The 17,523-nt window shown below is 37.2% G+C and overlaps 1 long non-coding RNA gene across 11 annotated transcripts in view; it reads right to left on the minus strand.

The window, feature by feature from the left end:
• The window catches only part of LOC126197336 (uncharacterized), a 168,996-nt gene that overhangs the window by 37,799 nt on the left and 113,674 nt on the right, over positions 1-17,523 (minus strand). For 7 of the 11 annotated variants that reach the window (XR_007539730.1, XR_007539714.1, XR_007539741.1 and 4 more), the window contains exon 6: positions 7,040-8,482. This is a non-coding gene — a long non-coding RNA (uncharacterized LOC126197336). Of the gene's footprint in view, positions 1-331; positions 430-5,198; positions 5,391-5,632; positions 5,799-7,039; positions 8,483-17,523 lie in introns of all 11 variants that reach the window. The other 4 variants (XR_007539750.1, XR_007539746.1, XR_007539756.1 and 1 more) reach the window with 3 other exon arrangements.

The following is a 17,523-nucleotide window of genomic DNA, read 5'->3' on the forward strand; positions in this document are numbered from 1 at the left end:
TCCTTCATTTACATTCTTATCTCCAACATGCTATCAGCTCACACAAGGCACATCCAAGGATTAAGAATTGCCTGGGCAACGGGAATATCCACCTCATACATTTTAAACTCCATTCTCACAAAATACTCTCTTTTCAGTGTTTTCAGCTCATACACATCACCAACATTCCATATATTTTGAAAATAAACCTTTAAACCCTTATCAACTATCCTAAATTTTACGGGATCAATCTACAGGGGGATCAAAGTTTCTTTCATAACAATCAAACCAACATCTATTTTTTCTCTTTCTACCTTCCTATACTCGCTCTAAATTTTCTCATCCTAACTACCTCATCCAAAGTGAATTATTATTTGATTGGTCTTCTATTCGTACATCTGTCTACCAATTTCAAAGGATATTTTACTCTCTGGGACAATACATATTCACCTCTACGGATTATCATTTCGTCTAGTCACACACACTACTAAATCACCGTAACACTAACTGTCCAAACTCAAATCTTGTAGGCAGGACGTACAGGGGCAACATAGTTCACAAACCATTCACCACCAAACTCTATTTTGTCAGCAATTAGCATTCACTTCATCACACCTCTTCACTACCACACCTCATTCCTAACTTTTTTACATTTTCTCTGGGGTACTGTTTTATTTCCTCATATAAACATTAACTACTACACTGACACAACCTTCTTTTATCTTCTCTGCACCATTCTTCAACCTTGTATTATACCACCTTTACAAAATTTAACATCAACTTCACCTCACACAGGTTTTTAACTCTACTTCAAACCATACACCATCGGTTACTCCATTCTTTCGAAAACCAGAACATCACTACTTCATTACCTTCATCATTTCTAATTGTCACATTACTCCAATTTCATAAACCTCCACATCACGCACATACCAACTACTTCGTACACACTCTCTCACACTTTAGATGTCTCCACTCTATCGTTTCCTCTCGCATTCTAAATATTAAGGGACTGTACTTCCTACACCTTTCTACCTCCATAACACATCTCACAGGGTAAATTCTCTTACACTAAGCCACAACAAACAAAATAACCAGACACAATATAAACCTTCTTTACAATCTTATCAATAACCAGGGGTCGCTCAAGTCTCTCTTTATTTACTAGTCTTCACTGTATTTCACTTCACAATAGCTAATAACCTCTCCACAATTGGACTCTTTATAACGTCTACAAATTTTAATACTAACACAATCACACTCCAGAAAGCCACTCTCCATTACCAACATCAAGTTTCACCTTCATCATCTACATTTTCAATATTTCCTGTTCTCAACATCAGTACAACTCATTTACCTAATAGGGGTACCAATAAAACTTCATAACCCGTCGCACATAAATACTTCCTCACTATCATTATTCTCTACCACACAAACTTTAAATAACTAATTCTATGGCTTGGGAACGGGGCCACGTCCTCACACACACACACCTCCATCCTGAAATTTCACCTCACATCAGGTATCTACATCATTTCGACACACATCGTAAATTAACATAATTTCTATAATGTTGGATTTCAGTGGGAGCCTCTCGTTCCAAACAACAATCAGCATCTATACCTCAATGGGAAGGGCCATCAATTACACTTTCTGTACACCTTACATATACTGCAACTTTCACTACAACAACAGACTTTCCTTCTCTCTCAGCATCTGCATTAGGGTCTTCGAACACCTTCTACTCTCTTCCTAATATAAACAGTCACGGGTCTTACTCTCATCACCTGGCTCATACAAAACTCCAAAAACTCAATAATGCAACTCTTACGATCATATTTTATAACAGGTGTCAAACAAAACCAACTTGCTAGTCATTGTTTCTGACATCTATACACTACAACCACACCTATGTTCATCCACCTCTAAGAACTCTTGGGACTCATTCTCACTTTACTTAAACCTATGCCTTCTTCCAATCTCTCTTTTAAAAACTGTACCCACATTGCCTTTACCAACACATCATCACTCACTCTACTCTTGGATATACTACCTTCAGTCAGACATCCCTCTTATCACAGGGCATCTACAATTAACTCCCAAACAATTATATTAAATCATCCACATTTCTGCTCAACTCAGGTCTCCTCCTACTCTTCCATACATCTATACACTCCAACCACACAAATCCAACATTGTAGACATTATGTTAATTTACGATGTGTGTCGAAATGATGTAGATACCTGATGTGAGGTGAAATTTTAGGATGGAGGTGTGTGTGTGTGAGGAAGTGGCCCTTTCCCAAGCCATTGAATTAGTTATTTCAGTTTGTGTGGTATAGAACAATGATAGTGAGGAAGTATTTATCTGTGATGGGATAAGAAGTTTTATTGGTACCCCTATTTGGCAAATGAGTTGCACTGATGTTGAGAACTGGAAATATTGAAAATGTAGATGATGAAGGTGAAACTTGATGTTGGTAAGGGAGAGTGGCTTTCTGGAGTGTGATTGTTTAGTATTAAAATTTTAAGAAGTTATAAAGAGTCCAATTGTGGAGAGGTTATTAGCTATTGTGAAGTAAAATACAGTGAAGACTAGTAAATAAAGAGAGACTTGAGCGACCCTTGGTTATTGATAAGATTGTAAAGAAGGTTTATATTGTGTCTGGTTATTTTGCTTGTTGTGGCTTAGTGTACAGTCCCTTAATATTTAGAATACGAGAGGAAATGATATAGTGTAGACATCTTAAGTGTGAGAGAGTATGTACGAAGTAGTTGGTATGTGCATGATGTGGAGATTTATGAAATTAGTTGGTATGTGCGAGATGTGGAGATTTATGAAATTGGAGTAATGTGACAATTAGAAATGATGAAGGTAATGAAGTAGTGATGTTCTGGTTTTCGGAAGAATGGAGTAACCGATGGTGTATGGTTTGAAGTAGAGTTAAAAACCTGAGTGAGGTGAAGTTGATGTTAAAGTTTGTAAAGGTGGTATAATACAAGGTTAAAGAATGGTGCAGAGAAGATAAAAGAAGGTTGTGTCAGTGTAGTGGTTACTGTTTATATGAGGAAACAGCGTGTCAGCTGCACCAATACATACTACTTCATTTACATTCTTATCTCCAACATGCTACCAATTCATACAAAGGACATCAAAGGATTAAGAATTGCCTGGGCAATGGAAATCTCCACCTCATACATTTTAAACTCCATTCTCACAAAATACTCTCTTTTCAGTGTTTTCAGCTCATACACATCACCAACATTCCAAATATTTTGAGAATAAACCTTTAAACCCTTATCAACTATCCTAAATTTTAGGGGATCAATCTACAGGGGGATCAAACTTTCTTTCATAACAATCAAACCAACATCTATTTTTTCGCTTTTTACATCTCTATACTCGCTCTAAATTCTCTAATCCTCTCTACCTCATCCAAAGTGAATTATTATTTGATTGGTCTTCTATTTGTACATCTGTCTACCAATTTCAAAGGATATTTTACTCACTGGGACAATACATATTCACCTCTACGGATTATCATTTCGTCAAGTCACACACACTACTAAATCACCATATCACTAACTGTCCAAACTCAAATCTTGTAGGCAGGACGTACAGGGGCAACATAGTTCACAAACCATTCACCACCAAACTCTATTTTGTCAGCAATTAGCCTTCACTTCATCACACCTCTTCACTACCACACCTCATTCCTAACTTTTTTACATTTTCTCTGGGGGTACTGTTTTATTTCCTCATATAAACATTAACCACTACACTGACACAACCTTCTTTTATCTTCTCGGCACCATTCTTCAACCTTGTATTATACCACCTTTACAAAATTTAACATCAACTTCACCTCACTCAGGTTTTTAACTCTACTTCAAACCATACACCATCGGTTACTCCATTCTTTCGAAAACCAGAACATCACTACTTCATTAACTTCATCATTTCTAATTGTCACATTACTCCAATTTCATAAACCTCCACATCACGTACATAGCAACTATTTCGTACACACTCTCTCACACTTTAGATGTCTCCACTATATCGTTTCCTCTCGTATTCTAAATATTAAGGGACTGTACACTAAGCCACAACAAACAAAATAACCAGACACAATATAAACCTTCTTTACAATCTTATCAATAACCAAGGGTCGCTCAAGTCTCTCAATATTTACGAGTCTTCACTGTATTTCACTTCACAATAGCCAATAACCTCTCCACAATTGGACTCTTTATAACTTCTACAAATTTTAATACTAACACAATCACACTCCAGAAAGCCACTCTCCATTACCAACATCAAGTTTCACCTTCATCATCTACATTTTCAATATTTCCAGTTCTCAACATCAGTACAACTCATTTGCCAAATAGGGGTACCAATAAAACTTCTTATCCCGTCACACATAAATACTTCCTCACTAACATTATTCTCTACCACACTAACTGAAATAACTAATTCTATGGCTTGGGAAAGGGCCACGTCCTCACACACACACACCTCCATTCTAAAATTTCACCTCATTCAGGTATCTACATCATTTCGACACACATCGTAAATTAACATAATTTCTATAATGTTGGATTTCAGTGGGAGCCTCTCGTTCCAAACAACAATCAGCATCTATACCTCAATGGGAAGGGCCATCAATTACACCTTCTGTATACCTTACATATACTTCAACTTTCACTACAACAACAGACTTTCCTTCTCTCTCAGCATCTGCATTAGGGTCTTCGAACACCTTCTACTCTCTTCCTAATATAAACAGTCACGGGTCTTACTCTCATCACCTGGCTCATACAAAACTCCAAAAACTCAATAATGCAACTCTCACGATCATATTTTATGACAGGTCTCAAACATTACCAACTTGCTAGTCACTGTTTCTTTCATCTATACACTCCAACCACACCTATGTTCATTCACCACTAAGAACTCTTGGGACTCATTCTCACTTTACTTAAACCTATGCCTTCTTCCAATCTCCCTTTTACACACTGTACCCACACTGCCTTTATCAACACATCATCACTCACTCTACTCTTGGATATACTATACTACCTTCAGTCAGACTTCCCTCTTTTCACAGGGCACCTACGATTAACTTGCAAACAATTATTTATTAACCATCCACATTTCGGCTCAACTCAGGTCTCTTCCTACTCTTCCATACACAGCGTGTCAACTGCACCAATACCTACTCCTTCATTTACATTCTTATCTCCAACATGCTACCAGCTCATACAAGGGACATCCAAGGATTAAGAATTGCCTGGGCAATGGGAATCTCCACCTCATACATTTTAAACTCCATTCTCACAAAATACTCTTTTTTCAGTGTTTTCAGCTCATACACATCACCAACATTCCAAATATTTTGAGAATAAACCTATAAACCCTTATCAACTATCCTAAATTTTAAGGGATCAATCTACAAGGGGACCAAAGTTTATTTCATAACAATCAATCCAACATCTACTGTTTTCTCTTTTTACCTTTCTATACTCACTCTAAATTCTCTAATCCTCTCTACCTCATCCTAAGTGAATTATTATTTGATTGGTCTTCTATTCGTACATCTCTCTACCAATTTCAAAGGATATTTTACTCTCTGGGACAATACATATTCACCTCTATGGATTATCATTTCGTCAATTCCCACGCACTACTAAATCACCGTATCACTAACTGTCCAAACTCAAATCTTGTAGGCAGGACGTACAGGGGCAACATTAGTTCACAAACAATTCTCCACCAAACTCTATTTTGTCAGCAATTAGCTTTCACTTCATCACACCTCTTCACTACCACACCTCATTCCTAACTTTTTTACATTTTCTCCGGGGTACTGTTTTATTTCCTCATATAAACATTAACCTCTACACTGACACAACCTCCTTTTATCTTCTCTGCACCATTCTTCAACCTTGTATTATACCACCTTTACAAAATTTAACATCAACTTCACCTCACTCAGGTTTTTAACTCAACTTCAAACCACACACCATCGGTTATTCCATTCTTTCGAAAACCAGAACATCACTACTTCATTACCTTCATCATTTCTAATTGTCACATTACTCCAATTTCATAAACCTGCACATCACGTACATAGCAACTATTTCGTACACACTCTCTCACACTTTAGATGTCTCCACTATATCGTTTCCTCTCGTATTCTAAATATTAAGGGACTGTACACTAAGCCACAACAAAAAAATAACCAGACACAATATAAACCTTCTTTACAATCTTATCAATAACCAAGGGTCGCTCAAGTTTCTCTTTATTTACGAGTCTTCACTGTATTTCACTTCACAATAGCTAATAACCTCTCCACAATTGGACTCTTTATAACTTCTACAAATTTTAATACTAACACAATCACACTCCAGAAAGCCACTCTCCATTACCAACATCAAGTTTCACCTTCATCATCTACATTTTCAATATTTCCAGTTCTCAACAACAGTACAACTCATTTGCCAAATAGGGGTACCAATAAAACTTCTTATCCCGTCACACATAAATACTTCCTCACTATCATTATTCTCTACCACACTAACTGAAATAACTAATTCTATGGCTTGGGAAAGGGCCACGTCCTCACACACACACACACCTCCATTCTAAAATTTCACCTCACATCAGGTATCTACATCATTTCGACACACATCGTAAATTAACATAATTTCTATAATGTTGGATTTCAGTGGGAGCCTCTCGTTCCAAACAACAATCAGCATCTATACCTCAATGGGAAGGGCCATCAATTACACCTTCTGTATTCCTTACATATACTTCAACTTTCACTACAACAACAGACTTTCCTTCTCTCTCAGCATCTGCATTAGGGTCTTCGAACACCTTCTACTCTCTTCCTAATATAAACAGTCACGGGTCTTACTCTCATCACCTGGCTCATACAAAACTCCAAAAACTCAATAATGCAACTCTCACGATCATATTTTATGACAGGTCTCAAACATTACCAACTTGCTCGTCACTGTTTCTTTCATCTATACACTCCAACCACACCTATGTTCATTCACCTCTAAGAACTCTTGGGACTCATTCTCACTTTACTTAAACCTATGCCTTCTTCCAATCTCCCTTTTACACACTGTACACACATTGCCTTTATCAACACATCATCACTCACTCTACTCTTGGATATACTATACTACCTTCAGTCAGACTTCCCTCTTTTCACAGGGCACCTACGATTAACTCGCAAACAATTATTTATTAACCATCCACATTTCTGCTCAACTCAGGTCTATTCCTACTCTTCCATACACAGCGTGTCAACTGCACCAATACCTATTCCTTCATTTACATTCTTATCTTCAACATGCTACCAGCTCATACAAGGGACATCCAAGGATTAAGAATTGCCTGGGCAATGGGAATCTCCACCTCATAGATTTTAAACTCCATTCTCACAAAATACTCTTTTTTCAGTGTTTTCAGCTCATACACACCACCAACATTCCAAATATTTTGAGAATAAACCTATAAACCCTTATCAACTATCCTAAATTTTAAGGGATCAATCTACAAGGGGATCAAAGTTTCTTTCATAACAATCAAACCACCATCTATTGTTTTCTCTTTTTACCTTTCTATACTCACTCTAAATTCTCTAATCCTCTCTACCTCATCCTAAGTGAATTATTATTTGATTGGTCTTCTATTCGTACATCTCTCTACCAATTTCAAAGGATATTTTACTCTCTGGGATATTACATATTCACCTCTATGGATTATCATTTCGTCAAGTCACACACACTACTAAATCATTTAGGCAGGACTTACAGGGGCAACATTAGTTCACAAACCATTCTCCACCAAACTCTATTTTGTCAGCAATTAGCCTTCACTTCATCACACCTCTTCACTACCACACCTCATTCCTAACTTTTTTACATTTCCTATGGGGTACTGTTTTGTTTCCTCATATAAACATTAACCACTACACTGACACAACCTTCTTTTATCTTCTCTGCACCATTCTTCAAACTTGTATTATACCACCTTTACAAAATTTAACATCAACTTCACCTCACTCAGGTTTTTAACGCTACTTCAAACCAGACACCATCGGTTACTCCATCCTTTTGAAAACAAGAACATCACTACTTCATTACCTTCATCATTTCTAATTGTCACATTACTCCAATGTCATAAACCTCCACATCACGCACATACCAACTACTTCGTACACACTCTCTCAATCTTTAGATGTCTCCACTATATCATTTACTCTCGTATTCTAAATATTAAGGGACTGTACTTCCTACACCTTTCTACCTCCATAACACATCTCAAATGGTAAATTCTTTTACACTAAGCCACAACAAACAAAATAACCAGACACAATATAAACCTTCTTTACAATCTTATCAATAACCAAGGGTCACTCAAGTCTATCTTTATTTACTAGTCTTCACTGTATTTCACTTCACAATAGCTAATAACCTCTCCACAATTGGACTCTTTATAACTTCTACAAAGTTTAATACTAACACAATCACACTCCAGAAAGCCACTCTCCATTACCAACTTCAAGTTTCACCTTCATCATCTACATTTTCAATATTTCCTATTCTCAACATCAGTACAACCGATTTGCCTAATAGGGATACCAATAAAACTTCTTATCCCGTCACACATAAATACTTCCTCACTATCATTATTGTCTACCACACAAACTGAAATAACTAATTCTATGGCTTGGAAAAGGGCCATATCCTCACACACACACACACACACCTCCATCCTAAAATTTCACCTCACATCAGGTATCTACATCATTTCGACACACATCGTAAATTAACATAATTTCTATAAAGTTGGATTTGAGTGGGAGCCTCTCGTTCAAACAACAATCAGCATCTATACCTCAATGGGAAGGGCCATCAATTACACTTTCTGTACACCTTACATATACTGCAACTTTCACTAGAACAACAGACTTTCCTTCTCTCTCAGCATCTGCATTAGGGTCTTCGAACTCCTTCTACTCTCTTCCTAATATAAACAGCCACGGGACTTACTCTCATCACCTGGCTCATACAAAACTCCAAAATCTCAAAAATGCAACTCTCATGATCATATTTTATAACAGGTCTCAAACATTACCAACTTGCTAGTCATTGTTTCTTACATCTATACACTCAAACCACACCTATGTTCATTAACCTCTAAGAGCTCTTGGGACTCATTCTCAGTTCCAATCTCTCATTTACACACTGTACCCGCATTGCCTTTATCAACACATCATCACTCACTCTACTCTTGGATATACTACCTTCAGTCAGACTTCCCTCTCTTCATAGGGCACCTACGATTAACTCGCAAACAATTATATTAAATCATCCACATTTCTGCTCGACTCAGTTCTCCTCCTACTCTTCCATACACAGCGTGTCAATTGCACCAATACCTACTCCTTCATTTACATTCTTAACTCCCAACATGCTACCATCTCATACAAGGGACATCCAAGGATTAAGAATTGCCTGGGCAATGGGAATCTCCACCTCATACATTTTTAACTCCATTCTCACAAAATACTCTTTTTTCAGTGTTTTCAGCTCATACACATCACCAACATTCCAAATATTTTGAAAATAAGCCTTTAAACCCTTATCAACTATCCTAAACTTTGGGGGATCGATCTACAGGGGGATCAAAGCTTCTTTCATAACAATCAAACCATCTATTTTTTCTGTTTTTACCTTTCTATACTCTCTCTAAATTCTCTAATCCTCTCTACCTCATCCAAAGTGAATTATTATTTGATTGGTCTTCTATTCGTACATCTCTCTACCAATTTCAAAGGATATTTTACTCTCTGGGACAATACATATTCACCTCTATAGATTATCATTTCGTCAAGTCACACACACTCCTAAATCACCGTATCACTAACTGTCCAAACTCAAATCTTGTAGGCAGGACGTACAGGGGCAAAATTAGTTCACAAACCATTCACCACCAAACTCTATTTTGTCACCAATTAGCCTTCACTTCATCACACCTCTTCACTACCACACTTCATTCCTAACTTTTTTACATTTCCTCTGGGGTACTTTTTATTTCCTCATATAAACATCAACAACTAGACTGACACAACCTTCTTTTATCTTCTCTGCACCATTCTTCAACCTTGTATTATACCACCTTTACAAAATTTAACATCAACTTCACCTCACTCAGATTTTTAACTCTACTTCAAACCATACACCATCGTTTACTCCATTCTTTGGAAAACTGGAACATCACTACTTCATTACCTTCATCATTTCTAACTTTCACATTACTCCAATTTCATAAACCTCCACATCACGCACATACCAACTACTTCGTACACATTCTCTCATACTTTAGATGTCTCCACTATATCATTTCCTCTCGTATTCTAAATATTAAGGGACTGTACTTCCTACACCTTTCTACCTCCATAACACATATCAAAGAGTAAATTCTTTTACACTAAGCCACAACAAACAAAATAACCAGACACAATATAAACCGTCTTTACAATCTTATCAATAACCAAGGGTCGCTCAAGTCTCTCTTTATTTACTAGTCTTCACTGTATTTCACTTCACAATAGCTAATAACCTCTCCACAATTGGACTCTTTATAACTTCTACAAATTTTAATATTAACACAGTCACACTCCAGAAAGCCACTCTCCATTACCAACATCAAGTTTCAGCTTCATCATCTACATTTTCAATATTTCCTGTTCTCAACATCAGTACAACTCATTTGCCTAATAGGGGTACCAATAAAACTTCTTATCCCGTCAAACATAAGTACTTCTTCACTATCATTATTCTCTACCACACAAACTGAAATAACTAATTCTATGGCTTGGGAATGGGCCACGTGCTCACACACACACACACACACCTCCATCCTAAAATTTCACCTCACATCAGGTATCTACATCATTTCGACACACATCGTAAATTAACATAATTTCTATAATGTTGGATTTGAGTGGGAGCCTCTCGTTCCACACAACAATCAGCATTTATACCTCAATGGGAAGGGCCATCAATTACTCTTTCTGTACACCTTACATATACTGCAACTTCCACTACAACAACAGATTTTCCTTCTCTCCCAGCATCTGCACTAGGGTCTTCGAACACCTTCTACTCTCTTCCTAATTTAAACAGTCACGGTCTTACTCTCACCACCTGGTTCATACAAAACTCCAAAATCTCAATTTTGCAACTCTCACGATCATATTTTATAACAGGTCTCAAACATTACCAACTTGCTAATCATTGTTTCTTACATCTATACACTCCAACCACACCTATGTTCGTTCACCTCTAAGAACTCTTGGGACTCATACTCACTTTACTTTAACCTATGCCTTCTTCCAATCTCTCTTTTACACACTGTACCCGCATTGCCTTTATCAACACATCATCACTCACTCTACTCTTGGATATACTACCTTCAGTCAGACCTACGATTAACTCGCAAACAATTATATTAAATCATCCACATTTCTGCTCAACTCAAGTCTCCTCCTACTCTTCCATACACAGCGTGTCAACTGCACCAATACCTACTCCTTCATTTACATTCTTATCTCCCAACATGCTACCAGCCCATACAAGGGACATCCAAGGACTAAGAATTGCCTGGGCAATGGGAATCTCCACCTCATACATTTTTAACTCAGTTCTCACAAAATACTCTATTTTCAGTGTTTTCAGCTCATACACATCACCAACATTCCAAATATTTTGAAAATAAACCTTTAAACCGTTATCAACAATCCTAAGTTTTAGGGGATCAATCTACAGGGGGTTCAAAGTTTCTTTCATAACAATCAAACCAACATCTATTTTTTCTCTTTTTAACTTTCTATACTCGCTCTAAATTCTCTAATCCTCTCTACCTCCATAACACATCTCAAAGGGTAAATTCTTTTACACTAAGCCACAACAAACAAAATAACCAGACACAATATAAACCTTCTTTACAATCTTATCAATAACCAAGGGTCGCTCAAGTCTCTCTTTATTTACTAGTCTTCAATGTATTTCACTTCACAATAGCTAATAACCTCTCCACAATTGGACTCTTTATAACTTCTACAAATTTTAATATTAACACAGTCACACTCCAGAAAGCCACTCTCCATTACCAACATCAAGTTTCAGCTTCATCATCTACATTTTCAATATTTCCTGTTCTCAACATCAGTACAACTCATTTGCCTAATAGGGGTACCAATAAAACTTCTTATCCCGTCAAACATAAGTACTTCTTCACTATCATTATTCTCTACCACACAAACTGAAATAACTAATTCTATGGCTTGGGAATGGGCCACGTGCTCACACACACACACACACACCTCCATCCTAAAATTTCACCTCACATCAGGTATCTACATCATTTCGACACACATCGTAAATTAACATAATTTCTATAATGTTGGATTTGAGTGGGAGCCTCTCGTTCCACACAACAATCAGCATTTATACCTCAATGGGAAGGGCCATCAATTACTCTTTCTGTACACCTTACATATACTGCAACTTCCACTACAACAACAGATTTTCCTTCTCTCCCAGCATCTGCACTAGGGTCTTCGAACACCTTCTACTCTCTTCCTAATTTAAACAGTCACGGTCTTACTCTCACCACCTGGTTCATACAAAACTCCAAAATCTCAATTTTGCAACTCTCACGATCATATTTTATAACAGGTCTCAAACATTACCAACTTGCTAATCATTGTTTCTTACATCTATACACTCCAACCACACCTATGTTCGTTCACCTCTAAGAACTCTTGGGACTCATACTCACTTTACTTTAACCTATGCCTTCTTCCCATCTCTCTTTTACACTCTGTACCCCCATTGCCTTTATCAACACATCATCACTCACTCTACAATTAACTCGCAAACAATTATATTAAATCATCCACATTTCTGCTCAACTCAGGTCTCCTCCTACTCTTCCGTAAACAGCGTTATCAGCTGCACCAATACATACTCCTTCATTTACATTCTCATCTCCAACATGCTACCAGCTCATACGAGGGACATCCAAGGATTAAGAATTGCCTGGGCAATGGAAATCTCCACCTCATACATTTTAAACTCCATTCTCACAAAATACTCTCTTTTCAGTGTTTACGACTCATACACATCACCAACATTCCAAATATTTTGAAAATTAACCTTTAAATCCTTATCAACTATCCTAAATTTTAGGGGATCAATCTACAGGGGGATCAAAGTTTCTTTCATAACAATCAAACCATCTATTTTTTCTGTTTTTACCATTCTATACTCGCTCTAAATTCTCTAATCCTCTCTACCTCATCCAAAGTGAATTATTATTTGATTGTTCTTCTATTCGTACATCTCTCTACCAATTTCAAAGGATATTTTACTCTCTGGGACAATACATATTCACCTCTATGGATTATCATTTCCTCAAGTCACACACACTACTAAATCACCGTATCACTAACTGTCCAAACTCAAATTTTGTAGGCAGGCCGTACAGGGGCAACATAGTTCACATACCATTCACCACCAAACTCTATTTTGTCAGCAATTAGCCTTCACTTCATCACACATCTTTACTACCACACCTCATTCCTAACTTTTTTACATTTTCTCTGGGGTACTGTTTTATTTCCTCATATAAACATTAACCACTCCACTGACAAAACCTTCTTTTATCTTCTCTGCACCATTCTTCAACCTTGTATTATACCACCTTCACAAAATTTAACATCAACTTCACCTCACTCAGGTTTTTAACTCTACTTCAAACCATACACCATCGGTTACTCCATTCTTTCGAAAACCAGAACATCACTACTTCATTACCTTCATCATTTCTATTTGTCACATTACTCCAATTTCAAAAAAACCTCCACATCACGCACATACCAAATACTTCGTACACACTCTCTCATACTTTAGATGTCTCCACTACATCATTTCCTCTCGTATTCTAAATATTAAGGGACTGTACTTCCTACACCTTTCTACCTCCATAACACATCTCAAAGGGTAAATTCTTTTACACTAAGCCACAACAAACAAAATAACCAGACACAATATAAACCTTCTTTACAATCTTATCAATAACCAAGGGTCGCTCAAGTCTCTCTTTATTTACTAGTCTTCACTGTATTTCACTTCACAATAGCTAATAACCTGTCCACAATTGGACTCTTTATAACTTCTACAAATTTTAATACTAACACAATCACACTCCAGAAAGGCACTCTCCATTACCAACATCAAGGTTCACCTTCATCATCTACATTTTCAATATTTCCTGTTCTCAACATCAGTACAACTTGTTTGCCTAATAGGGGTACCAATAAAACTACTTATCCCGTCACACATAAATACTTCCTCACTATCATTATTCTCTACCACACAAACTGAAATAACTAATTCTATTGCTTGGGAATGGGCCACGTCCTCACACACACACACCTCCATCCTAAAATTTCACCTCACATCAGGTATCTACATCATTTCGATACACATCGTAAATTAACATAATTTCTATAATGTTGCATTTGAGAGGGAGCCTCTCGTTCCAAACAACACTCAGCATCTATACCTCAATGGGAAGGGCTATCAATTACACTTTCTGTACACCTTACATATACTGCAATTTCCACTACAACAGACTTTCCTTCTCTCTCAGCATCTGCATTAGGGTCTTCGAACACCTTCTACTCTCTTCCTAATAAAAACAGTCACGGGTTTTACTCTCATCACCTGGCTCATACAAAACTCCAAAATCTCAATAATGCAACTCTCACGATCATATTTTATAACAGGTCTCAAACATTACCAACTTGCTAGTCATTGTTTCTTACATCTATACACTCCAACCACACCTATGTTCGTTCACCTCTAAGAACTCTTGGGACTCAATCTCACTTTACTTAAACCTATGCCTTCTTCCAATCTCTCGTTTACACACTGTACCCGCATTGCCTTTATCAACACATCATCACTCACTCTACTCTTGGATATACTACCTTCAGTCAGACTTCCCTCTTTTCATAGGGCACCTACGATTAACTCGCAAACAATTATATTAAATCATCCACATTTCTGCTCAACTCAGGTCTCCTCCTACTATTCCATAAACAGCGTATCATCTGCACCACTACATACTCCTTCATTTACATTCTTATCTCCAACATGCTACCAGCTCATACAAGGGACATCCAAGGATTAAGAATTGCCTGGGCAATGGAAATCTCCACCTCACACATTGTACACCCCCTTCTCACAAAATACTCTCTTTTCAGTGTTTTCGGCTCATACACATCGCCAACATTCCAAATATTTTGAGAATAAACCTATAAAACCTTATCAACTATCCTAATTTATAGGGGATCAATCTATAGGTTGAACAAAATTTCATTCATAACAATCGAACAAACATCCATTTTTTCTATTTTTTCCTTTCTATACTCGCTCTAAATTCTCTCACCCTCGCTACCTCATCCAAAGTGAGTTATTATTTGACTGGTCTTCTATTCGTACATCTCTCTACCAATTTCAAAGGATATTTTACCCTCTGGGACAATACATATTCACCTCTATGGATTATCATTTCGTCAAGTCACACACACTACTAAATCACCGTATCACTAACTGTCCAAACTCTAATCTTGTAGGCAGGACATACAGGGGCAACATTAGTTCACAAACCATTCACCACCAAACTCTATTTTGTCAGCAATTCGGCTTCACTTCATCACACCTCTTCACTACCACACCTCATTCCTAACTTTTTTACATTTTCTCCGGGGTACCGTTTTATTTCCTCATATAAACATTAACCTCTACAGTGACACAACCTCCTTTTATCATCTCTGCACCATTCTTCAACCTTGTATTATACCACCTTTACAAAATTTAACATCAACTTCACCTCACTCAGACTTTTAACTCTACTTCAAACCATACACCATCGGTTACTCCATTCTTTGGAAAACCGGAACATCACTACTTCATTACCTTCATCATTTCTAAGTCACATTACTCCAATTTCGTAACCTCCACATCAACACATACCAACTACTTCGTACACACTCTCTCATACTTTAGATGACTCCACTATATAATTTCCTCTCGTATTCTAAATATTAAGGGACTGTACTTCCTACACCTTTCTACCTCCATAACACATCTCAAAGGGTAAATTCTTTTACACTAAGCCACAACAAACAAAATAAACAGACACAATATAAACCTTCTTTACAATCTTATCAATAACCAAGGGTCACTCAAGTCTCTCTTTATTTACTAGTCTTCACTGTATTTCACTTCACAATAGCTAATAACCTCTCCACAATTGGCCTCTTTATAACTTCTACAAATTTTAATACTAACACAATCACACTCCAGAAAGGCACTCTCCATTACCAACATCAAGTTTCACCTTCATCATCTACATTTTCAATATTTCCTGTTCTCAACATCAGTACAACTCATTTGCCTAATAGGGGTACCAATAAAACTTCTTATCCCGTCACACATAAATACTTCCTCACCATCATTATTCTCTACCAAACAAACTGAAATATCTAATTCTATTGCTTGGGAATGGGCCACGTCCTCACACACACACACACCTCCATCCTAAAATTCCACCTCACATCAGGCATCTACATCATTTCGATACACATCGTAAATTAACATAATTTCTATAATGTTGGATTTGAGTGGGAGCCTCTCGTTCCAAACAACAATCAGCATCTATACCTCAATGGGAAGGGCCATCAATTACTCTTTCTGTACACCTTACATATACTGCAACTTTCACTACAACAACAGACTTTCCTTCTCTCTCAGCATCTGCATTAGGGTCTTCGAACACCTTCTACTCTCTTCCTAATGCAAACAGTCACGGGTCTTACTCTCATCACCTGGCTCATACAAAACTCCAAAATCTCAATAATGCAACTCCCACAATCATATTTTATAATAGGTCTCAAACATTACCAACTTGCTAGTCATTGTTTCTTACATCTATACACTCCAACCACACCTATGTTCATTCACCTGTAAGAACTCTTACGACTCATTCTCACTTTACTTAAACCTATGCCTTCTTCCCATCTCTCTTTTACACTCTGTACCCCCATTGCCTTTATCAACACATCATCACTCACTCTACAATTAACTCGCAAACAATTGTATTAAATCATCCACATTTCTGCTCAACTCAGGTCTCCTCCTACGCTTCCGTAAACAGCGTTATCAGCTGCACCAATACATACTCCTTCATTTACATTCTCATCTCCAACATGCTACCAGCTCATACGAGGGACATCCAAGGATTAAGAATTGCCTGGGCAATGGAAATCTCCACCTCATACATTTTAAACTCCATTCTCACAAAATACTCTCTTTTCAGTGTTTTCGACTCATACACATCACCAACATTCCAAATATTTTGAAAATTAACCTTTAAAT

This window comes from Schistocerca nitens, chromosome 1 (assembly GCF_023898315.1).
Source record: "Schistocerca nitens isolate TAMUIC-IGC-003100 chromosome 1, iqSchNite1.1, whole genome shotgun sequence".
Lineage (NCBI taxonomy): Eukaryota > Metazoa > Arthropoda > Insecta > Orthoptera > Acrididae > Schistocerca > Schistocerca nitens.